Source organism: Ovis aries, chromosome 2 (genome assembly GCF_016772045.2).
Source record: "Ovis aries strain OAR_USU_Benz2616 breed Rambouillet chromosome 2, ARS-UI_Ramb_v3.0, whole genome shotgun sequence".
Lineage (NCBI taxonomy): Eukaryota > Metazoa > Chordata > Mammalia > Artiodactyla > Bovidae > Ovis > Ovis aries.
In genome coordinates, this window is record NC_056055.1 from 223,885,477 (window position 1) to 223,910,612 (window position 25,136).

Here is a 25,136-nt window from a genome sequence, read left to right on the forward strand (position 1 = left end):
AATTCCCAAGATCTGTCTAGAAAATCTCGGGGAAGGACTGAGTGGTTTGGAGTAGGTCACATGCTCATCCTTGGACTTATCCCTATGGTCAGGGCGAAGAGTCATTTTGATTGGCCTAACTTGTGTGATATTCTTATATCTGTGGCCCAGGAATGGGAATATATAATTGGAAGCCTCACTCTAACTATCTAGTGGAGCGAAAGAGTGTTCCTTCTGAAAGGAGCATCATCCAATGAAATAAGATTCAGTTCTAAAAGATAGGGGATAATGCAGAGTGACACAATGAAATGCCAAGATGTCTGCTCAGTGGTGTGTTGGTAAAACTTTAACTACCATCGTCCTCTCCCACAGAAGAAGCCCTGACTTGTAGCATTTGCCAATCTCTGTTGAGTGAACATTGCTACCTTAGCTAGAGTCAAGCTACCCATGTGACCTCACTGGATGTAGAGTTGGGAAGATAATCACAACAGCATGCCATTTTAGTTTTTCCCCTAATCAGATACAACCTAAGTAAGTAACCCCAAGAGGCTAAATCATAGGACAATGCAGTAAAGTAATTGGAAGCAACAAGTTTGAGCATTTTTTTACCTTTGTTTTTGATATAATCTATTTAATTGCAAGTTTATATAATTCATTAGATTTGCCATGTTCAACAACTGGTTCACAGATTTCCTGAAAATTTAACACGTGGCCATGGAAGCTGGCTCCAGTACACCACGTGAGATTAAAAGAAAATTAGTCCTCCATTCATCACACCCTCCCTTTCCCTCTTGGTGTCCATATGTCTGTTCTCTGTCTGTGTCCCTATTTCTGCTTTACAAATAGGTTAATCTATGCCATTCTCCCGGTGACTGAGACAGTAAAGAATCTGCCAGCAATTCAGGAGACCTGGGTTTCATCCCTGGGCTGGGAAGATCCCCTGGAGGATGGCATGGCAACCCATTCCAGTGTATTCTTGCCTGGAGAATCCCCATGGACAGAGAAGCCTGGAGGGCTACCGTCCATGGGGTCACAAAGAGTCAGACACAACTGAGCGACTAAGCATTCGCACATACTATTTTTCTAGATTCACATAGATATGTAAATATGTGATATTTATGTTTTACTTTCTGATTGGGATTGACATATATACACTGCTGTTTATAAAACAGATAGCTGATGAGAACCTTCTGTATAGCACTGGGAACTCTACTCAACACTCTATGGTGGCAAACAGGGAGTATAAGTATACGTATAGCTGATTCACTTTGCTGAATATCAAAAACTAACAACATTGTAAAGCAACTAAACTTCAATAAAAAATAAATTAAAATCTTTTTAAAAGCAAAACTAGTCAAAATATGATGTCAAATTAATTGAAATTGTCACACACACACAAGGATAGAGGCAGTCACAGTTAATATACATAACAAATACTCTACCCAAGATAACCCTGAAGTTCCTTCCTTCCTTCTCCCCTTTCTCCTTCCTTCCCTTCTTCTTGCCTTCCTTCCAGACTTATTGATAGCTTACTATGTGTCTAGCACCTTATCAGAGATGGAGTTGTAACGTGGTGTGTAAATACAAGTACCACCATAACAGACCAGATGAACATATGTACATATGTCTTATACAATACATCTGAAATGTTGCCATTATTAAAAATACTATGTGTCTTATAATTCTCACCATCTGTAGGATGTGTATTTCTTATTGCACAGATGGCTTATCTTGAATTATCCATAAATTTCCTTAAAGCAAGAAGAGTTGTTTCCTATTTTGGGTCATATGGCCTGAATTTCAAAAACCCTTCCCCAGAAATTATTATACACTGGCAAAGACATCTGGTCACTTACCTGGTATATATAAGACTCCCCACAAAGTCCACTCCGACTCACGGTCCCATATGCCAGATTTGACAAAATAGGTCCTGCTAAGCCAGGAGGTACCTGTTGGACTGCGTGAATCTTCCCACGTCCTGTATGCTCTAACTTCCTCAACTTCTTCCCATTTACTCAGAAGTCACTTTTTGCTCTGGCCTCACAGCAGCCTAAATCTACGCTTTCTTGCTTCACTTGTTCATAAATAAGCACAGTGACTTTTTTTTTTTTTTTTTGGTTCTTTTACTTGATGTCCTCAAATGCTCTTCAAACCGCAAGTTTATTCCATTATCTAGAGTTATTTTCCTGCTATGCATTCCTGTTTCTGATTTCTAGATAGACCTTCGGAGAAGCAGTGGGTTCTCAGTTCCAGCTGAAGTGTGCGTGCTAAATTCCTTCAGTCATGTCCACTCTTTAGGACCCCATGGACTGTAGCCCCCATGCTCCTCTGTCCGTGAGATTTCCCAGCAAGAATACTGGAGTGAATTGCCACTTCCTCTTCTAGGAGATCTTCTTGATCCAGGCATCAAACCTGCAACTCTTATGTCTCCAGCATTGGCAGGCAGGTTCGTTACCATTTTTTACCACTAGCACCACCTGGGAAGACTGGCTGAAGCAACTGAACCCAAAGATTAAAGACAAGTTCTGGTTTTCTGTGTGTTTCTTTTCTAAGAATCTTAAAGTAAAACAAAGGAATTGTAAAGCTCTCTCAAAACTTTGCATCCCCGTGCCCCCGCCCCCACAATAGGCTTCTCTGGTGGCTCAGCTAGTAAAGAATTCACCTGCAATGTAGGAGACCTAGGTTCAACCCCTGGGTTGGGAAGATCCGCTGGAGAAGGGAATAGTTACCCACACCAGTATTCTGGCCTGGAGAATTCCATGGACTGTATAGTCCATGGGGTTGCAAAGAGTCGGACATGACTGAGAGACTTTCACTTCTCTTTTTCCTCCCATAGAGTAGGATTTCTGGACTTATTGTATAGCTAAACAACTTATCTCAAGAGCTGGTTGAGAATTCCCATCTTTTCCAGGGAAATAAGGATAGCAAAGATGTCTGAACCTCTCAAGATAGAGACCCCAAGACCTAAAGGACCCTAGGTCTCCACAATGGGGTAGAGATTTGAGGCCTGATTGATGTCCCAGGACAAAAATTACACCTTCATGTGTGGATACAAAAATTTTTTTGCATGCTTATTTTATGCTCATCTTCACAAAAGGGTAGAAATGGAAACATGTTTGAGTGGATAAAACTAGAGGGCACATTTGTTATCAAGGAATAATGGATATCAAAATGAACTTCCAAGGCCTATCATGCAATCAATAGATCTCTACTTTTCCTTCCCTTCATATTTTCAGTTTATAGTAGCAATAAATACATTGGTGCATGAAATTTACTAGAGTCTAATGATCAGCTGGCATTTCTGACCAGAAGCTGAACTGCGTAACCTCATCCCTTCCCCACTGTCATCAACCCAGACAATGCCGCAAGCTTGGTTATTAGTCCTCAAATGACATTTAATTATAGTTCTAATTGAAGGTCTCACGGTTATTCTTCTAAATTGAGGTATGCTCTGTGAGGTCTTTGTAAAATGATTCAAAATGCATTAAGCAGTTGAAGAACATTGCATCTGTGCTTTTGGTTTATCTCTCTGGGTAACAGAAACTGCTTGGCTTAGATTTAATTTTCTAAACCTTTTCCTTCAAACTTAGGAAGTAACTGAACTATGTCCTTCATTGCTGAACCCCAAATGCATCAGAAAAACATCATCTGCTGAAAGGTATTTTCTACAGAGAGAGTCAAGTGTACATGTAGTATATGTGCAACGAGGTGTTCATTCTGCATCCTGTTTGGATTCAGCAGGAATCCAAGAGTGAAGAGGACACAAGAGTGAAGAGTCTGACATATGGTTATGAAGCTGATCAAACAATGTTTTGGATGTTGCATATTTATTATTGCTCATCATAGTATCATATTGGATATTTATTGTTGCATATTTATCATTGCTCATCATAGTATCACATACTTTCTTTTCTTTCATTTTCTCATAAATTCTTTTTAATAACTACTTCTTAAGCATTAGAGTGACCATTTTTCCTTAATAAAATTGTTTTTATGCTCTTATTTTGCATAATCCACATTTTTGTGCTCTTTTTGATGAAAGTTTCTGATATAAAAATTGACTACCTGTGTCTCGTGTTTCACTTCAACTTGTCAGCTTTAGACACACCAAATTATTTATACAAAATGATACATTTTTAATGTATTTTTCCTCTATAAGCTCCATGGGGAAAAAAGGAAGTTACCTATCTTTTTACTAACGAGTCCTTATTATCTAACATGGGTTTGACACTCAGTTCAGTTCAGTCGCTTAGTTGTGTCCGACTCTTTGCAACCCCATGAACTGCAGCACGCCAGGCCTCCCTATCCATCACCAACTCCCGGAGTTCACTCAAATCCACGTCCATCGAGTCAGTGATGCCATCCAGCTATCTCATCCTCTGTCGTCCCCTTCTCCTCCTGCCCCCAATCCCTCCCAGCATCAGAGTCTTTTCCAATGAGTCAACTCTTTGCATGAGGTAGCCAAAGTATTGAAGTTTCAGCTTTAACATCTAGCCACTCAAATACTTGCTGAATGACATTTGGCTGAATGCATATAGGTTTGATATTTTGTAATTATGTTGACCTGCTATATATTTATTTATGGTGTCCAATCAGTCAGGATAATCAGTGCCAGTTTTAAAGTCATTTCTTCTATATATATTTTTTATCTGCTCTATTGAAGATGAATTTTAAGATAAATGGAGGCTAAGATAGAAAATAAAATGATTCTACTTAAAATATTGTGAAAGAAAAAGAATGTGGTTTCCTTGGCAGAGAATTTACACTTCAAAGGATGAGTTTTCACATTAAAAAGAAGAAAATTTTGCACCTGCAGACTCCCTTTTGTTTGACTCTTTATAAAACATTCAAATGATTTTTTTCACCACTTACTCTGATGATGGACAAGTCTCAGCTTTCTGAACCTGTCAAATGGGGTCAAGAGTCATATCTCTTCCATAGGGTTATTGGGAAGATAAAGTGAAATCAGGGTTTCCCTGCTGGCTCAGACAGTCAAAGAATCTGCCTGCAATGTGGGAGATCCGAGTTCGATCCTGGGTGGGAAAGATCCCTTGGAGAAGGGCATGACAATCCACTCCAGTACTCTTGCCTGAAGAATCCCATGGACAGAGGAGCTTGGGGGGCTACAGTCTAGAGCGTCGCAAACAGTCAGACATGACTCAGTGACTAACACACACACAAAGTGAAATCAGAGACTTGATTCTTTCTACCGGGGCCAACCACATAGGAAGGACTCCCCACAAAGCAGCTACTGTTTTGCTTCTCTCTCCTACTTCCTGCTCGGCAGCACTCGCTTCCTGACCTGGCATGATCGACAATCATGGCAGACTGTGGACCGATGAAAGTGCTTCCCTGTATCGCTGGTTGGAGGTAAGAACAGCGGATGATCTGCGGTGAAACAGAAAACTTATAGCCTCAAATCAAGAGAGGAAGGTTTCCTTTTACCTATTGGCAGCAATACCTGGGCAATTTCAGGCACCTTGAAAGTGTGTTGCTTCTAATGGAATCTCCAAGTAGCTATCTTTTTTTTTCTTTTTAACTCACTGTTATAAAAGAATGTGAAACCCTAATTAGCCCGGGGAATTCAGCACTTTAGGAATGACGCAGTTAGTTCTTGCTCCAGCCTCTGCATCTGCCATTGCACAGACAGGATTCCAGCAGCATTCGTCCAGAGAGGCTGCAAGATCTTAGCTCCCCACTTTGACAGCTTTGCTGACAGTTTACAAAGCCAAGGAGCCCAGAGGAGCAAAATGGAAAAGATTATTTGAAATCTGCTTCTGTGATCAGCAGAGACTTCACAGGAGGAAGGGCATCTTGTCCTTCCCCAATCCCACATAAACATTCCGGCGGGTACACAGGAGAAGGATGTGTAATTTCCTCCTGGCCTTGTCAGATCCCTGTTGTCTCTGCTTCTGATGGCTTTGGTCTCGTGGCTTAAGGAAAACGAAGCTTAACACTTTCCCTGTAAATCAGGAAAGCAACTGGTGCCCCTGAGGAGCTGAGCAAAGGTGAGATTAAATTGTAACCCAGAGGCTTTATGAAATAAACTGAGAGGGTCATTTACAACAGTGACATTTTTCATCTCTAGGAGGATTATGCCTATGGGTCCTGCCAGAAGGACCACGTGACAATCTACTTTGTGTCAGATCAACACTGAGACCACAGAATAGTTGATCTCCTCTTGTTAATTTGAATGAAGTGACCAACCATTTGCCATAGAATTATTTCCCTTCTCTAGATAAACAAAATCTTAGAGACCTGGTTATATTTAGATATCAGAGATGAGAAGATAGACTTTGGTTCTTCATTCTGTTTTCATTGTCCTTGGACAGAGGAGGCCACGGAGGGTATACAAATCTTAGGATTTGAACTCAAAAACCTGGTCTTGAGATGCACATTTACTTATAAATGTGTGATTTTAGATATGTTACTGAAGTTCACTGAGTCTCTGCCTCTTCATCTCTAAAATAAAAATAGCAACTGTCCTTACTACCAACACCCCAGATTGCTGTGAAATGAAAGTAGTGCAGGAAATCTGGGACTGAAAGTAGATTATCACTGCTGTTATTAAGAGTGAAAATTAAACTATCTTCTTTAAGTAAAATATAAACATTTAAATTAGTATTTGTTGATCAACTTTTAATAACAGATAGTTTTCAAACTCAGAGAAATAATAGTATGAATTTTAATTTCATCACATATAGCTGAATGACACAGGGTACGTGATCTAACATTTCTGGGGTCTTGGCTTAATCATCTGTAAAGCGGGACAATAACAGTGACAGAGTTGTGATGAATAATAGTGATGGAGTCATGGGGGTTCAGTGATGATACACATATAGGCATCTGGGCTGAAATCAGTTCTCTTTGCCTGTTACCTAAATGACACTGATGTGGGCCCATAAGATAGTGCCAGTGTTACAAAGAACAGCTGTTTTGTAAATGTGAAAACAGATAACAGTTCTCCTGATTCAGACTCTGAAATACCATTTTTCCCTCTTCCACTTACCCCTCCTTCAAAACTAAATGCTAACTGCTTATCCTTGGCAATCACAACTGAACAAAAAAATCTAAGCCATAACAGTGGACCAGGGGACCAGCAGGGAAAAATTAGGAAATTTTTCTAAAAAGTTCAAAATACTTCCAAAATACTAAAAAGATATGGCCAGGCTAAGAAGCTCAACTCCATCAGTAATCGTAGGATATAAGTAAATATTCACACACCATAAAATGGCTTTGTTATTCCAATAGATATTATGGATTCTTTGTTGTATGATGATGTGGGGGAAAAATTCAGTCATTTTTATCTGGACCTCATCCTTTGTTTTGTTTTCTGTATTTTCAGGTTCTGGAAAGACAAAGCATTTTCATGTAGCTTTGCTCTCTGACATATTGATGTAAAGACTGCATCAGGGCTATTCCCCAAATTCAATTTCTGAGTTCATTCACATTTACTCCTAATAAATTTAGATAATTCAATTACTTGTGCTGTTTTTAAATGGCAGGCTGAAGTAATTTGCTTAATTCCAATTTTGATTATTCTTTTTATTTAGAGGCAAATTTGTGGAAAATCTATCACATCAGTGCTGGTTGTGGGTGGGTTGGCGGGGGGTTGGTTAAACCATTAATGAGATTAAATCAATTGGCTTTTAGATACTTTTCTTGTTGGTATGCAACAAATTAGACCATTTTGGCACAGGAAGGTTTGGCCTTGCCTACATGGACAATCATCTGTGACCCTGTTCTTAAAACTTTCTGCTGATCTTGAGTGATCTTAGTAAATCTCTGCTAGTGTTTATGAAGTATTTAACTCTCTCTTTTTAGAATTCCCTTATTAGCCTCTGCTGGTCTATCCTATAGTGTTTAGATTTGGGGTCAGTGATGATTGCCAAAGAAGAGAAGTTAGTGATTAGTTCTGAGGGAGGAGGTAGGCAGAAAAATGAAATTTCTATCAGAATTTCAAGAATTTGAAATGTTTGAAAGGGCAGTGCATAGAAACTCCCAGCCCTGTAGGTCATCTTAGGTGGGATGGAAAGATTGAATCCGTGCTGACAGCACTTTTTACCTCCTTTGGACACCATGAGAGTGTTTTGGACTTTTAAAAGCAGCATTTTACAAAGCATAAGAAACTGCTAAGGTAAGAAAGGAGAGTCTTTTCTGTAAGAGTTTTGATTATTTTCCAGTCTTAAACTTAGGAATAATGGCATAGGAGTTAAAAATTCTCATTTAGGGTATGCATGAGTATGGTTTAGATGAACAAAATCTGTGACTTAAATCGCTAATTTTCATTAGAACCTGATGGTGTGATGACAGCCAAGATAAGGATGACCTTGAAGGCAAACTTGTATGTATGTTGTCTTCTGACTATCCTTTCACCTATAAAAGAAACTTATTTTTTTTACTGTTTCCAGATCTTTCATTGTTCTGTGCTTTTGAATTGACAGTAAAAAATGTCACTTAGGATGCAAAATCTTCTTAAAAAAGAAATCATAGCTATGTACTTGGCTTCTGGGGTTGAAAGATAGTAATGATACCCCTACTAGTGGTGGAAATAGTTGTGATGGTAGTTAACACAGAGCGCTTGCTACATGCCAACACCCCAGAAAGAAATTTCAGCTGGCTATGGAGCTGACTTTGAAGCCTCTCACAAAGTTTGGGCTTGGCTGGGCTGAAGTTGTTACTCAAGGTTGAGAGGAAAGAGAAAACAGACAGAAACCACTATCACTGAACACTGGCAGTAGACACACAGGCCAGCCCATTCCCACTGCTTTACAGACATGGTCATATTTTATTCTTACAACATCCTAGAAGGTAAGTACTCTAGATCACAAATCCCAACCACAGTCCTGAAATCCAAAAGATTCTGAAGCACAAAAGGGTTTTATTGGTTCTGTGGTCAACTCATTTGACAGCAAGATCTAACCTGAGTTGATGTAAGGCTGATTTACAGTCTTTATTCCAGTTGGTGTGAATATCCAAATATTTCACTGTAGATACAGCATAATTAGAGGCTGTCTGTGCAAACTCAGTGAGCATCTATGTAAAATACAGTATGTGAGCATCACGAACTATCTATCATCTTAAAATTCTGACATCTGAAATACTTCTGGCTCAAAGATTTTGGAAAGGGACTGTGAACCTAATTTATAGATGACAAAATTGAGGTTTTGAGAGGAGATTTAGAAAACTTCACAAGGTCAAAGAGCTTTGGTGTACACAGTTATTTCCCCAATAAAACATATGCAGACCAAGCAATTACTGGTGGAACTGGGGGCAATTGGTGAAGGTGAGGGTCATGTGGGGACAAAGTTAGGGACTTACTTTTGTTTCCTAAAGCTTAACCACTGCTCTGACTATAACCAAAGATTATAAATGGAACAACACAAAACAAACATAATCAACTCCAGTGGCATGATCTGTGATAGCAAGGAGTGGATTATAAATCCTGCTTGAACACTTCCGTAACCATCACTGCTGGGTCTGGACAGTTTTCATCACTCAATGAGAGCCGTTTCCCTGTAACTTATACTCGTTCATCCCAGTTTTAGCATCTGAAGGATAGGGATAAGGAAAGAGATGACTCTGAGTTATTTGATATAAGATTTTTTTTTTATTTGAAGGATTAGAAAACCTACACAAAATAGCTTTCTGAGTGGGGGTGAAGAGGGGTTCTTAAAAGGATACAGGATCATCTTGGCTAACCTGATTCTGGACTTTCATAAGCTGGAATAACATCAATTGTTTTTGTCTTCATCACTTTCTCTGCGCTTCACTCTTATCTCTTCTCCCTAAACATTTGGTTCTTATTTTTACAGGCTGGATTCATCCAACAGACTCCAGTAACACTGACTTGCCATTAAGCCAACTCTGATCTTGAAGCCAGTTCCACTGTCCACAGTCATCTGACTAGAGTCTCTTTCTCTGGGTTTTTGAGAAAGGTAATCTTAAACATGTGACCCCTGACACAACTGGTTGGATCCAAGAGAACAGGGTCTTCATATGTAAATGTAGCCTCCAAGTTAGCCTTATTCAGCAAGTGTGTATTTCTGGTATAAGTGCCAATAGGAAGAGGGGACCAGGGCTAAATCGTGCTCTAAAATTACATTTCCAGTATTTGTGCCAGGCATTCTTCTGGAGACTTTGCCTTCTCTAGCACATTATTTTTTTTTTTTTCCTAGAACAACACAACACAATTTCACTCCTCTTTCACTTTGCAGATCTCAGCTGTCTTATCCCACCTAGGTGCTTGCCGGTCTAAAGCAACCAATGTTTCTTTCATGTAGCATATTCTCTACCAGTTACTCTCCAGCTGGCCAGTGCTGCAGAAACAGTTAATATAAACTTCAAAAATCATGTTTTAACCCTAAATGGAGAATCTTTAGTTATGACAAAATACATTTATGTTTTCCAATCATGAAAAGCTTCAGATTCTGCAAATGATTTCTGAGTAGGTATCAATTCCATTTGTAGACATTTATAGTTGGGCTTCCCTGTTGGCCCAGATGATAAAGAATCCACCTGCAATGCAGTGTACCTGAGTTCAGTCCCTGGGTTGGAAAGATCCCCTGGAAGAAGGCATGACAACTCACTCCAGTATTCTTGCCTGGAGAATCCCCACGGACAGAGGAGCCTGGCAGGATACAGTCTATGCGGATGCAAAGAGTCAGACATGACTGAGCAACTAAGCACAGCATATAGATGATCTTTACAAAATTTTACATTCATTTTTTAAAAAATAATAAAATTTCTGATGTATTATGACAAAATACAAGTGAACTATTTTATGATAAGAAAAAAATCCTCAAAGTCTATTTTATTCTCTCTTGCTTAGACCACATTCAGACATCTGCATTACCACACAAAAAAAGATCACAATAAAAAGATGTGTATTTTGCTTTAACTTTTTGAATGGGTCATAGGCAGGTGCTTGCTATTACTGAGGCTTTGCTACTTCTGGGTCATATAAAGAAGCTTATGTGAAAAAGAAATGATTGTTTTGGTGTCATCTTACTCTGGCTTACTCTAGAGGTGAATGAAGTCTTAAGAACAGAAAAAAAAAAAAAATCACTTAAATGGCCTTGAAAACCTATCTCAAAGAGCTTGCAATTTGTTACCAGGCGTTCTCTTGGCTCTCTTGCTAAAAGCTTTTCTCTCATTCACTTGTTTATTCCTCCAAAGCTTAGTTTGTCATTTAAATCAAAATGATTTAGATGAAGTACTTGATCCGTGAGAATAAATTTACACGTTTTCTCCTGCACAGAATATCTTATTTTTTAAGGTGATAAACTTAAAAATATGTTCAGTTCAATACCTGTGCTTCTCATTTCTCTTTCTAAATGATAGCGCGATGTTATGTCATCTGCTGGTAAATCACTGCAGCATTTCATTCCAGAGGTGACAGGATTTTTAATGGTCCAGAAAATGACAACACGTATATCAATCCCTGCGCATCTCACCTGCACTCAGGTACAAGGCAGTGCGGCCTCTTCACTGACTTTTCTCCTCTTTTTCCCTAATGAGTTTGGAAGGAACTGTTTTGGGTTTCTTTGCTTAAGATTCCTATTGTCTTACCTTAAGGAGCCGAAAGAGATGAAAGGTCAAAATTACAATAAGTATATTTACTTATGGATGTGTGAGACTTGGCAGATTATGCTGTGAGTTAGCAATTATTACCTAGTAAAAATGGTTATAGTATTGAATTAATGTGGATCGAAGAAACTCTGTAGCATATAAGGCCAGCACAAAATATTTCTCATAAATTTAACATGTTTAATTTAATTTTTAAACATTCTTGGAATTAACATGACTGCCTGTCCAGGTATCTGGAATTGGGGAAGTTGGTGAGGTTGCTTGATTCAGCAAGAATCCTCTTGTGTGTTGAACTATCAAAACATCCATGCAACTAAAGCCATGTTTAATACCATACTATATTTGCCTGATAAATAGCAGGGATCAATCAAGTTTAAGTGCCCTATATTGGTGAATATTTTATAAAGAAAAGAATTCAATAGGAGACATCCATGTTCTGTATGTAGATATGACCAAGAAAATATTACGAAAAGTTAAAAAGAGGAAGAGGAAAGTACAGAGAAGTGTGCTATCTTTCCCCGGTTATTCCATATCCACAAATTTCCTAAATGTAAAAAAAAAAAACAAAGAGAATGTGTTCTTGCATGCATTGTCCACTTTAAATAAAAAAAAATATAGGGAACAACATATGATATATTCAATAACAGGGGATGAAAAAATAGGTTCTGGTATATCCACATGATGGGAAAACATGGAGTATGAAAAACATGATGATGTAAAAAATACTTGATGGTGTGATTTAGTAACTGATGAAAGTAGGTTTGTAGAGTATTATGTTATATTTTAGCATTTTAGTAGAGACAATATATGTACTCTATAATTTTTATGCATGAGTATATGTATAAGTGCAATTATAAAGAGATATTTCCTAAAATGTTAACAGCAGAGATCTCTGGATGGTGAGATTATCAGTGATGGCCCCTTTCCTTTTGTTTCTGGTATTTATATTTTCCAAAAGGAGAATGACATATTTCTTGTGTAAATAAGTGGAAAAAATTAAAATCAGGAACAAAGCAATAAATGCATTATCATCAAACAAAGGAAAGACACAAACCAAAATGCTAATCATGGTTATTCCTAGGAAGTGGACCATGAACGCTTTTATTTTTCCCTTTCACTCGTTTATGTGATCAAAGTTCTCCATGATAAATAAACGTCGGCTTAGAAAAAAGTTAAAGAAGATGTGGATAGTCTGTATTTCTCTGTTCTCAGTGACTTAAATGAGCAACCCATGATAATCATAAAAATAATAAGCAGGATTAACTGTAAGATGTAATAAGGAGTTTGCTTAGAGGATATCAATTACCATGGGAAGAAATATTTCAGCACTTGCTTTGGAGCTAAGCCTTCCCTGAAGTCTCAAATAACAAAAGATAGTTTCTTTTTTATTGTGACTTTTACTTCTTGAGCCATGGTTCACACACCCATGACTCATGTGGTCTCACGTTGGGAGAAAAACTGATATGAGTTATGTGAGGTGAAAGCTAAAAAGAAAACAAGATATAGCTATTGACCTTGAGGAGGTTACACTTCGTTGAGGCAAAATTTGACTACAGAAATGATTAGAGTTTTATGTGTGGCTTATGGAAATTAGTTATGTTAGGAGGGCATAATTAGACAGCATTTCAAAGTAACAACTAAACAAGGACATATAAATATAGCAAAGACCAGAGCGAGGAAGAGAGGAGGGTCCCATGCTACCTTAAGGAAGCTCACTGCATTGCTTAAATCCATTGTAAGCAGGTCAATAATCAACTTTCGCTGACTTAATGTCATACCCAAGAGAATAGGAGATGGGATGTGATTAGGTTCAGAACCATGGAAAATATGCCAAGATTCACACTAATGTGAATGCACTTCTGTCCTCTATAAAATAAACATTTGCTGAATACCACCTTTCATCACTTTTAATCTGGAAACTTGAGGCAGTATGCCAACTAAAACAATAAGGGCTTCCCTGGTGGTTCAGATGGTAAGAAAATCTGCTTGCAATACAGAAGACCCAGGTTTGATCCCTGGGTCAGGATGATCCCCTGGAGAAGGGAATGGCAACACACCCCAGTATTCCTGCCTGAAGAATTTCATGGACAGAGGAGCCTGGCGGGCTACAGTCTACGGGGTCGCAAAGCATCAGACAGGACTGAGCCACTAACACTTTCACTTTCATCACTATCACAGACTCATGTCGCTTATGCTTTCATTTAAAGAATTTTTCAAAATTAGTCCAAAAATAATAATGGATAAACGCAGAACTGAATTCTGAAATGCATATATAGCAAAGACCAGAGCAAGGAAGAGAGGAGGGCCCCATGCTACCTTAAGCAAAATTAAGCAAAATTTAATGGAGTGACTACTAGGTGTTCACATGGTCCTAGGCTCTGATAGAACAAAGTGTCTAGCCTTGCAGAGCTTACATTCTAGTGTGTGTATGTGGTGAGGTGTGTATGAAAACAAAGATGTCTTTATGGTATATGCTTTCTGTGATAAGTACAATGGAAGAAATGAGATAGGATGAGGAGAATGAGATCATGGTGGGAATCAGGAATATGATCACCTGGAATGGTGATTTTAAGCAGAGATCTGAAGAAAATGAGGAACAAGATGATCAGATATCTTAGAGTATTCTAAGCAGGGGGAACAGAAAGAAAGAGGTCCCTGAGATGGAGGTGTGCTTCATGGGTTCTAGGAATGCTTATGTGATAGGAGTTGAGTGACTAAGGGATAAAAAACAGGAGATGATTCAAGAGGTGAGGAGAATAGAATTGGCCTTCATGCTGAAGGGTTGAGAAGGCCTTAGATATTAAGCAGAAGAATGACTGGATCTGACTTGGATTTCAGGAGGGTTGCTCTAGGTATTATGTGGTGGGTAGACAGTAACGAGTACAAGGGTGAAGACAGGGCTGGGGGAGGAAATCCAGTTCAGTTCAGTTCAGTCACTCAGTCGTGTCCGACTCTTTGCGACCCCATGAATCGCAGCACGCCAGGCCTCCCTGTCCATCACCAACTCCCAGAGTTCACTCAGATTCACGTCCATCGAGTCTGTGATGCCATCCAGCCATCTCATCCTCTGTTGTCCCCTTCTCCTTCTGCCCCCAATCCCTCTCAGCATCAGAGTCTTTTCCAATGAGTCAACTCTTCACATGAGGTGGCCAAAGTACTGGAGTTTCAGCTTTAGCATCATTCCCTCCAAGGAAATCTCAGGGCTGATCTCCTTCAGAATGGACTGGTTGGATCTCCTTGCAGTCCAAGGGGCTCTCAAGAGTCTTCTCCAACACCACAGTTCAAAAGCATCAATGCTTCGGCACTCAGCCTTCTTCACAGTCCAACTCTCACATCCATACATGACCACAGGAAAAACCATAGCCTTGACTAGGCGGACCTTAGTTGGCAAAGGAATGTCTCTGCTTTTGAATATGCTATTTAGGTTGGCCTTAACTTCTCTTCCAAGGAGTAAGCATCTTTTAATTTCATGGCTGCAATCACCATCTGCAGTGATTTCGGAGCCCCCAAAAATGAAGTCTGACACTGTTTCCACTGTTTCTCCATCTATTTCCCATGAAGTGATGGAACTGAATGCCAAGATCTTCATTTTCTGAATGTTGAGCTTTAAGCCAACTTTTTCACTCTCCACTTTCACTTTCATCAAGAGGCTTTTTAGTTCCTCTTCACTTTCTGCCATAAGGGTGGTGTCATCTGCATATCTGAGGTTACTGATATTTCTCTCAGCAATCTTGATTCCAGCTTGTGCTTCCTCCAGCCCAGCGTTCCTCATAATGTACTCTGCATATAAGTTAAATAAGCACGGTGACAATATACAGCCCTGATGTACTCCTTTTCCTATTTGGAACCAGTCTGTTGTTCCATGTCCAGTTCTAACTCTTGCTTCCTGGCCTGCATACAGATTTCTCAAGAGGTAGGTCAGGTGGTCTGGTATTCCCATCTCTTTCAGAATTTTCCACAGTTTATTGTGATCCACACAGTCAAAGGCTTTGGCATAGTCAATAAAGCAGAAATAGATGTTTTTCTGGAACTCTCTTGCTTTTTCCATGATCCAGCGGATGTTGGCAATTTGATCTCTGGTTCCTCTGCCTTTTCTAAAACCAGCTTGAACATCTGGAAGTTCACGGTTCATGTATTGCTGAAGCCTGACTTGGAGAATTTCGAGCATTACTTTACTAGTGTGTGAGATGAGTGCAATTGTGTGGTAGTTTGAGCATTCTTTGGCATTGCCTTTCTTCAGATTGGAATGAAAACTGACCTTTTCCAGTCCTGTGGCCACTGCTGAGTTTTCCAAACTTGCTAGCATATTGAGTGCAGCACTTTCACAGCATCATCTTCCAGGATTTAAAATAGCTCAACTGGAATTCCATCACCTCCAGTTAGCAGGCTCTTATAAAGTTCTGGAAAAGAAATGTTGAAAGCCTAAACCATGGCAATAACAGGGAGAAAAGTGAGAAGAGGCTTGAATCTGGATACGTTTGGGGGATTTGCCAGTATATGTGGGATGTTAGAGGGACTTCTCCGGAGAAGGCAATGGCACCCCACTCTAGTACTCTTGCCTGGAAAATCCCCTGGACAGAGGAGCCTGGTAGGCTGCAATCAATGGGGTCACTAAGAGTCAGACACGACTGAGTGACTTCACTTTCACTTTTCACTTTCATGCTTTGGAGAAGGAAATGGCAACCCACTCCAGTGTTCTTGCCTGGAGATTCCCAGGGACAGGGGAGCCTGGTGGGCTGCCATCTCTGGGGTCGCACAGAGTCAGACATGACTGAAGCGACGTAGCAGAGGGGCTTCTCAGGTGGCACTAGTGGTAAGAACCTGCCTGCCAATGCAGGAGACGAAAGAGATGCAGGTTTTGATCCCTGGGTCAGGAAGACTCCCTGAAGAAGGGAATGGCAACCCACTCCAGTATTCTTGCCTGGAGAATGCCATCGACAGAGGAGCCTGGTGGGCTATGGTGCATAGAGTTGAACACAACTGAAGTGACTTATATGCAGGCACATGGGATGTTAGAAAGAGTCAAGGGTGCCTAGAAGGGTATTGGTCTAAGCAATTGAGAACTTGGCCTGCCAGGTATTCAGGTGAGATGGGGAGAAAGAAATTTTTTGTGACTTCTTAAAATGAAGCTAAAGACTTTAAAGGCATTTTCCAGCTTGTGACAACTGGGTTGCTCTCTAAAGTTCACATTCAAGGGTACTCTTCTTAGACTCTGGCAAAAGGGGTCCTTGCCCAAGGCTCTGCTCTGGTTTTCCTTCAGAGAAAACCCTACCCTTCCCCATGGGGTAAGTGGTCCATGAAGCCAAGGGGATATACCCATCCAGAGTCCCCTCTTCTTCTAGAATATGCTCCAGGTAACCAGAACTCCCAAATTCTCTGCTCAGTGGCCCCAAGCCCACTATCAGGGCTGGTGTGAGCTTCTTCCCATGGCCCTCCCTCTGGAGCAGATCACACTCTGGTACACACCCCTCTAAACCACTGGCTCATGTTTGCAGTGTGTTTGGACAGAACTGGGTCTCCACATAAGTAGCCATGAGCTCCTCAAGATGCAGCTAGAGTCTGGGATGAGAAGAAGGGGTCAGGAAAGCGGGCTGATTGCCACAAGTTGGGGCACAGTTTGCTCTTCTTGCCCTACCAGCTTAGAACTCCGAGTCAGCTTTCTAGATTATAATGGTATAGAAACAGAACTGATTTTCTTAACAGTCCATGAACTTGATTTAAAATATAGATTTCAATATTTTTACTGCATATGCATGCCACTATGTAGGTGTGGGAAACTTACAAATAGGATTAAGTAGGGTCCTTGTCTTTAAAGGTGTTCCTGGGTCAGTCCTCTGTCTTACCAGACATTGTGAAGCTTCCTGTCTTGGGAAACACCCTGAGCATGTTGACACCTCCATGTAATAATTGCCTGACTTCCTTCTCTGGTTCTCTCACCAGCCTGTGAGCTCCTGAAGGGCAGGAAGTATGCTTTAGCCCTCCTTAACTCTGTGGAATATGACAGAATGACAAGCTGATGGGTAATGTTTACAGGGGAAAGGAAGGGCAGGTAGGCTAGGAAAGAATATAGGAAAGAAACAATCTGATTATCAAAGACCTAGTAGAAGAGATTAGACAGGATAGTGTCACCCATAACTGGAGGGACGCAATGATGCATGCTCTAGATAAACTATGTGAAATTCTAGGGCAGCTCAGCAGTGAACATGGCCCTTTAATACTTCCTACTGGAGTGGTTCAGTGGCCAGACCATACAACTGACCTAGGAAGAGTCAGGTAACCTACCTGCGCTGGTCCTCCATCTGTAAAATGGGGCTCATCCTGCCTCACAGGGGTGTCAAGAGGATACATGAGATAATATATGCAGAAACTCTTTTACTTTTTTAGAAGAAAGACACTATATAAACCTAAGGTATTATTATCATTCATTTTAACTTTGGAATAGCATCATCCTGTCATTTTTGATTCCATAATTACAATACATCAGGTAAGCATGGATTTTAAAATCAAGGGAGCACTGTACAATGAAGGGAGACATGAAAACTTTGTCACATGAGAACAGCCCTGACAACTTCAAAAGTGCCTTAGGGCTGCATCTATTTCCATATTAATGCAAGCCACATACATCATTAAAGAGAAATGCACACGTGTAGTAGCGGCTAGACTGTATCTCTCATTTGACAGATACAGAAAAATCATCTGTTCTGGCTTTGTAGGAATGAGTAACCACTAGCAACAAGCTTTCCTTCTTGAGACAAGGGAGTGAAAGTGCTTTTGGTTTGAAGATGTGAACCACTACTGCCCAGCTGGGACAATCAGAGTTCCCTGATTTTAAAGCAAAATTTGAAATCTCACAATACTTAACATCTAGTTTCCTTTTAGATAACCATGCAGCCTGGTTTTGAAGTTTTTTGTTTTTTGTTTTTTTTTTAAATATGGCAATTCTTAGAAGCTCTAAATTCTAGGTTTTGCAAGTTTAATACCTTTTTCTAAAGAAAATATTTTATTTATTTATTTTTTAATTTTGGACATGGACTATTTTTAAAGTCTTTATTGAGTTTGTTTCAAATATTGCTTCTATTTATCTTCGGGTTTTTGGTCACCAGGCATATGGGGTCTTAACTCCACGACCAGGGGTTAAACCTGCACCCCCTGCATTGGAAAGTGAAATCTTAGCTACTGGACAACCAGGGAAATCCCTAAAGAAAACATTTTAGACAGTTTTGGTCAAGAATGTTTTTTGTTTTTTTAAATTTTTGTTTGCCTTTGTCCCTACAAATGGGCTTCCCTGGTGGCTCAGACAGTAAAGAATCTGCCTACATTGCAGGAGACCTGGGTCGCCACAAAAGCCCAGATATTTCTGTTAAGTGGGATAAAAGCAAGCTCTCTAGTGTAACAATTGGGAGACCTTAGTTCTACATTGAATGATCTCAGCCTTATTTCCCCATTATGTCAAAAGCAAGGATGGGACTGAAGTCCTGCGGTCCTCTGGCTAGGTCAACAGAAAAGGACAACACCCTGTTTAAGACATATGGGTTGATGGTGTAGGGACTAGAAGAAAGATAACCTTCCCAGCTGTCTTTCAGTCCTTCTCTGCACCATCCTTACTCAACTATGTTTTGTGTGTCTGAAGTTAATTCTTGGAATGACATCAACTTAAACGATATAGGAGAAGATGTCAATCGCTTCTTGCCCTGGTGGAAACCAAGGAGTGTTATACAGCTTTAATTAACAGTGAGATGTCATTGTTTCAGCTGGAGATCAAGGTATAGATCCCGAGGTACCATTTTGGCATTCATTGCAGAGACCGTACAGTGAGGTCACCTCTGATATTACTTAGGCAAGACAGTGATGCTGAGCTAAAGTATATGTGGGAAGTGAGATGAGAGCACTCTTCAGAAGTCAGTGTCTTTACAAGGATTCTTGGTACCTGCTCTGCTCTGTGAGTTGAGCCCAAGATGTTACAATTGGCCCTGTCATGCCTCTGTCTCTCCTTCAGAGGCCACCTGTTCTTGAATTGAAGCACTGGATATATAATATGCATTGAGCATCTTGCTATCAGAGCTCCAGTGGCTCAGGAACAAATGTTTCCCTTGTCCTAATTGATGGGGAAAAATGTTATTCCACAGTGAGTCTGCTGAAGATATATATGGAACAGAAAGCCTGTGGATTTTGTCCTTCAATTTCCCCCCTTAGTTTCTTATTTACAAAATTCAGCAACAGGGTTCCCAGGTGGCTCAATGGTAAAGAATCTGCTTGCCAAGGCAGGAGCTGCAGGAGTCACAGGTTTGTTCCCTGGGTCAGGAAGATCCTTTGGAGGTGGAAATGGCAACCCACTCAAGTATTCTTGCCTGGAAAATTCCATGGACAGAGGAGCCTGGTAGGCTATAGTTCATGAGGTCACAAAGAGTTGGATACAACTAAGCTTGCAAACAAGGAAGCTTTGCATTTTAAAGGAGAGATAACGGGGGAATTGGTGCTAATTTGGATTTCTTTTATAGATGACCCCAGAAAATGCTCTTGATTAGAAAATGGTATTAGTAATAGAAACAACTCTTTAGTTTTCCCCATATGGGACGATCAGGGTTAAAAAAAAAAAAAAAAAAGCTGATGGTACAGTCTAGGCATTCTCCACTGATCTAGATATGAGATCCATTAAACTCATTACATGCCAGACATGGTGAAAGGAATGTTTACAGGCATTTTTTCCACTCACTTCTTATAATCTTGTGCTGTAGCCTCCATGGTAGGTATGAAAACTCAAACGAGGAGTTCATAAATGCCACAAAAGGGATTGGAAAGTAGGACTTTTTATTCCAAGGTCAACATACCCTTTCCAATATATGCATGCTGTCTGGAACAAATCATAATTCACTCCAGAGATGTCTCACTTTAAAAAAGAAATTTTCCCCAGAAACTGGAGACCAGGTAGGAAGGGGTGGTAAGGAGGGGAAGAGGCTTAAATCCTAAATGAAACCCAATATATCTCGACAGCCTTGAGACCAGTCTCTGTCCATTGATGCATCGCCCAGGACAACACACATCTGATCTCAGCAGTCTTGACAAAGAGTCTAAATCTTTATATTTGGTTTTCTTGAAAGAGCTGTGCATGCTAAGTCGCTTCAGTTGTGTCTGACTCTGTACAATCTTGTGGACTGTAGCCCACCAGGCTTCTCTGTCCATGGGGATTCTCCAGGCAAGAATACTAGAGTGGGCTGTCCTGACCTCTTCCAGGAGATCTTCCCAACCCAGGGATCGAACTTGCATCTCTTACATCTCCTGCATTGGCAGGCGAGTTCCTTACCACTAACATCACCTGGGAAGCCCGAAAGAGCTACATATGAGCTTAAATAGCACGTGATACAGTGAAACATCCTAAAGTTCCTAGGGACACAGCCTTCTGCTAAGAGGCTGACACAGAAGCTTCTTTTTGCATGTGTTTGTCTATGTCAGTTTCTCTATGTGTGCATTTCTTTGTGTCTGACTTTCTTTCTTCTTCTGATTCCACCATCATGCCACTCGCCCCTCCTGTTTTCCCACCCAGCCATCTCACTCATGTAATCCACTCCAGCTCACGACCCCCGGCTTCCTGCAGAGCCCCCAGGGAAGTCCTGTGAACGCTATTAATCTCGTGGAGAAAAGGCCCTGGAATTTTAGTGAATCAAACTCTCCATCTCATTATATAGGTTAATAAGCTCCTAGAGCATGTTCAGATCCTATGAAATATTAACGACCTGACACAGAAGTTGTAGGCTGAGGATATCTGATGCTTCGAGCAGTAGGAGCCTTTGCCAATTGAACATCCATCAGAAATTAAAGCAAAGCATTTTTAAATGTATAATAAAAATCAGTGGGAAAATATTTGATTACTAAATGTCTGATACAGGAAGCAAGTTGTGGACAGAAAATGCATTGCCACTTAAAAAAAAGATAGATGTCTAAATATACACGTGAGCTTCCTCCTAGGGAATAAATGGCGTGTGTTGGTTATACAGAACAAAACAGAAAGTCAAACTGGAAGTCAAGTAGTAAGTTGTAAGGTTAATGTTTAGTGACAGCCGGTCTTTGCAGTGTCTGATAGGCAGTAGGTAATATAAATAGCAATTACCTTCCAGTTCAGATTTTGGTAGAAATCAGGTATCTTTTTGAGAGTGCAGCTCTAAAGCAAGGCTCCCACAGAAGCTTTCAAACAATAGAGAGGTTTGAACACAAAACCAAAGTTCTTTTGACACAGATTATGATAGTATGGGTTCCTTGAAAATCAAGGTAGATTTAGTGTTTATACCCTAGTGTCCGGCACCAACCTCTTGAGTTAAAAACAGCAACCCTGAGCACTGAAGAAATCAAAGAGTTTCTCTCTTTTCTTAAGGGGCTTTTCTTTTCTTCTTTTTTAATTCTTCTTTTTAACTCAATTGCTGCAGTATTGCCATCTGAGGAGGGCTACCTTAACTGGTCCAAGTAGCTTAAGACAGAAGCTGAAGCTTTCTGGCAAATTCAAAACTATGCAATCCATTTACGAGCGTACCATCACTTTTCCCAGATAAGCCCTCCACAGCCAGGTGTCCTCCCTACTTACAAATTCCTGAAAGAATTCCCCAAAGGACTTTGCTGGCCAGGGTTTTCAGAGCCGAGGTCAAAAGCCACCAGTTTCCTGCCATTTACATAGCCTCTCTGTCAAGTCAAAATTCTTACTTTTGGGGGAATAATTTGAAGACTTTCATGACTATGCAGGCTCCCTGTACATTTGAGAAGATCCAAGATTGTTAGATGTTAACAATATCTAGTCAAGGCTATGGTTTTTCCTGTGGTCATGTATGGATGTGAGAGTTGGACTGTGAAGAAGGCTAAGAGGTGAAGAATTGCTGCTTTTGAACTGTGGTGTTGGAGAAGACTCTTGAGAGTCCCTTGGACTGCAAGGAGATCCAATCAGCCCATTCTGAAGGAGATCAACCCTGGGATTACCTTGGAAGGAATGATGCTAAAGCTGAAACTCCAGTACTTTGGCCACCTCATGTGAAGAGTTGACTCATTGGAAAAGACTCTGATGCTGGGAGGGATTGGGGGCAGAAGGAGAAGGGGACGCAGAGGATGAGATGGCTGGATGGCATCACGGACTCAATGGACGTGAGTCTGAGTGAACTCTGGGAGTTGGTGATGGACAGGGAGGCCTGGTGTGCTGCAATTCATGGGGTCGCAAAGAGTCGGACATGACTGAACGACTGAACTGAACTGAACTGAACAATATCTTTCTTCTTATGCAGATTTTAGAAAATGACTGAGTTCCAGAATAAAAAGTTTCAAGAAAAGATCACAATAAATTATAGTACATCAAGCAGATTATTAAGCCATCAGCTTAATAATCCTGGGGCTCTAGATCCCCAGGTCAGGCAAAAATAGTCATGACACTGTAGACTAATGGCAGGGTCCATAGTTCATAGGCTGACTGCATGATCTATGTTTACAGGTAGCGAGAGCCATGTAACACAGTGCTAGGCAATGGAATGCAGGCAGAAGTATCATGGGCAATGCCAGAAGGTCTGAAAGATTTTTCTTTCTTAATAAAAGACAGTATAACTTGCATCTGCCTTTTGTCCCTGCCATGAATACAGATTCTGTGCCCAGAGACACAGCAACCATTTAGAGACCATGAGGGAAGTTTCAAGACAATGATAGACATGCCACCTCTGACATCATAGAACCAACACCAGCAGCTATCTCCTTCCAGGTACTTTATTAGGTAATAAGCAAAAGATGCTATTTTCATTAAAAGAAAAAATGTCATAAGTATATGTGGTGACGGTTGTTAACTTACTCTGGTAATCATTTAGAAATATGTATGTCCCATCATTTTATTGTACACCTAAAACTAATACAGTGTTACATGTCAGTTATATTTCAATAATATATAAAAGATATATATATATTTTTTTAATAAAGAAAGAAAACAATCCCTATCTATCTGATCTACTCTGTGATGGTTTTCTACTTTTTGATCCAGACTCATTCCTAGAATGGATACAGTGCTCTGCCTAATACTTAGCAAGATGCATTACAACCAGCAACTTGGAGTGAAAACACAGGAAACTAGCTTAATAACAATCATCCTAAAACATGCATCAGTTGGCTTCCTGAACTTTAGAACCACGTACCACACTACCTGGGATTCCCAGGTGGCAGAGTGGTTAAGAATCTGCCTGCCAATCAGGAGCCGCAGAAGATTCATGTTCAACCCCTTGGTCAGGAAGATCCCCTGGAGAGGGATGTGACAACCCACTCCAGTATTCTTTCCTGGGAAATCCCCTCAATAAGAGGATCCTGGAAGGCTATAGTCTAGAGTGGCAAAGAGTCAGACATGACTAAGCATGCGTGTACCAGGTAAACAGGTAACCAGGTAACCACCATACTCCTAAAGGGTATCACTCAGCACATCAAACTCTTTTTGCACCAAACAGAATCCTTTTTATCCTTAACTCTGCCCCTTTGAGTTTCTAATTTCCATTAATGGTGCCATAGTCCCCAAGTGTACCACACTCAACTGTGCTCACCACACTCAGTTGGGCTTAAGCAGAGCTTTAAGGTCTTCATCAGAGACCGATAACCCTTCCAGAGTATTTTCTTTTTAAATCTGGAGACCAGTCACATAATAAGCAGAGAAAAAAATCCAGTAACTTGTATGACTTGTGGTTCTCTCATATCCCAGACTCAAGCATCAAAAAGAAAAAAGGAAGAAAGAAGCACCCACCCCGTGCTGTCTGGCTCACCCTGGTACCACCACCCACTTGGCTTCAGTAAGAGGAAACCTGGAGAGGGCAGGGAAGATGGGGGAAAATTATTTCTCAACAAGGAGCTATGTGGGGACCCAAATATTAAATATATGTTGTTGTGCTTTGTTTTATTCCAAAGTACATAGCTTAATTCTATGCACAAAGGACATTCATATAAGTCCCTCCCTAATTAGGACTCGTCATTTGGAAGTAGTTGAGGCTCAATTCCTGCCAGCTATTGCAAATAAGGAAAATGCTTTGGTTCACCTAAACGATTCATGACAAAGGTGGGAGCAGAGCTAGCCCTAGGGCTGACTGGAACCAGGCATCAACATACCTAGAACGGGCTCTCCAGGCCCCTTCGTTCTCTCACGGCAGCAAGACTGCTTCACACCACAACTCTGGGCCACCAACTTCTCAACTCAAGCCTGGAGAGGGAAGGGAGGCTCTCACCCCACCAGTTCAATCAAATCCCAAGAAAAATGCAGTAGGAGTTTTCGGGGGTCTTTGAGGCTAATCTCTGTACTCATGAAGAACTGTTTGCAACTACTTGGTTTCTAAGATATTCAATATACTGAAGGAATGAAGTTTTTTTCTTTAATCTTTTACGTTCAAACTATACATCTTATTATTCTATCTATAAGCCTAATAAATTTTTAAGGGGTACTTTACAGTTTGGGCAGTTAAGTTCCTTTAAACGGTCTAAACCGCATTTAAGAATGTGATAGATACGATTTTCTTTTTAAGTACTTCAAATGCTTGGCTAACAAGCAAAACTTTCCCAAGGACCTAAGCAGTTCTTATAAA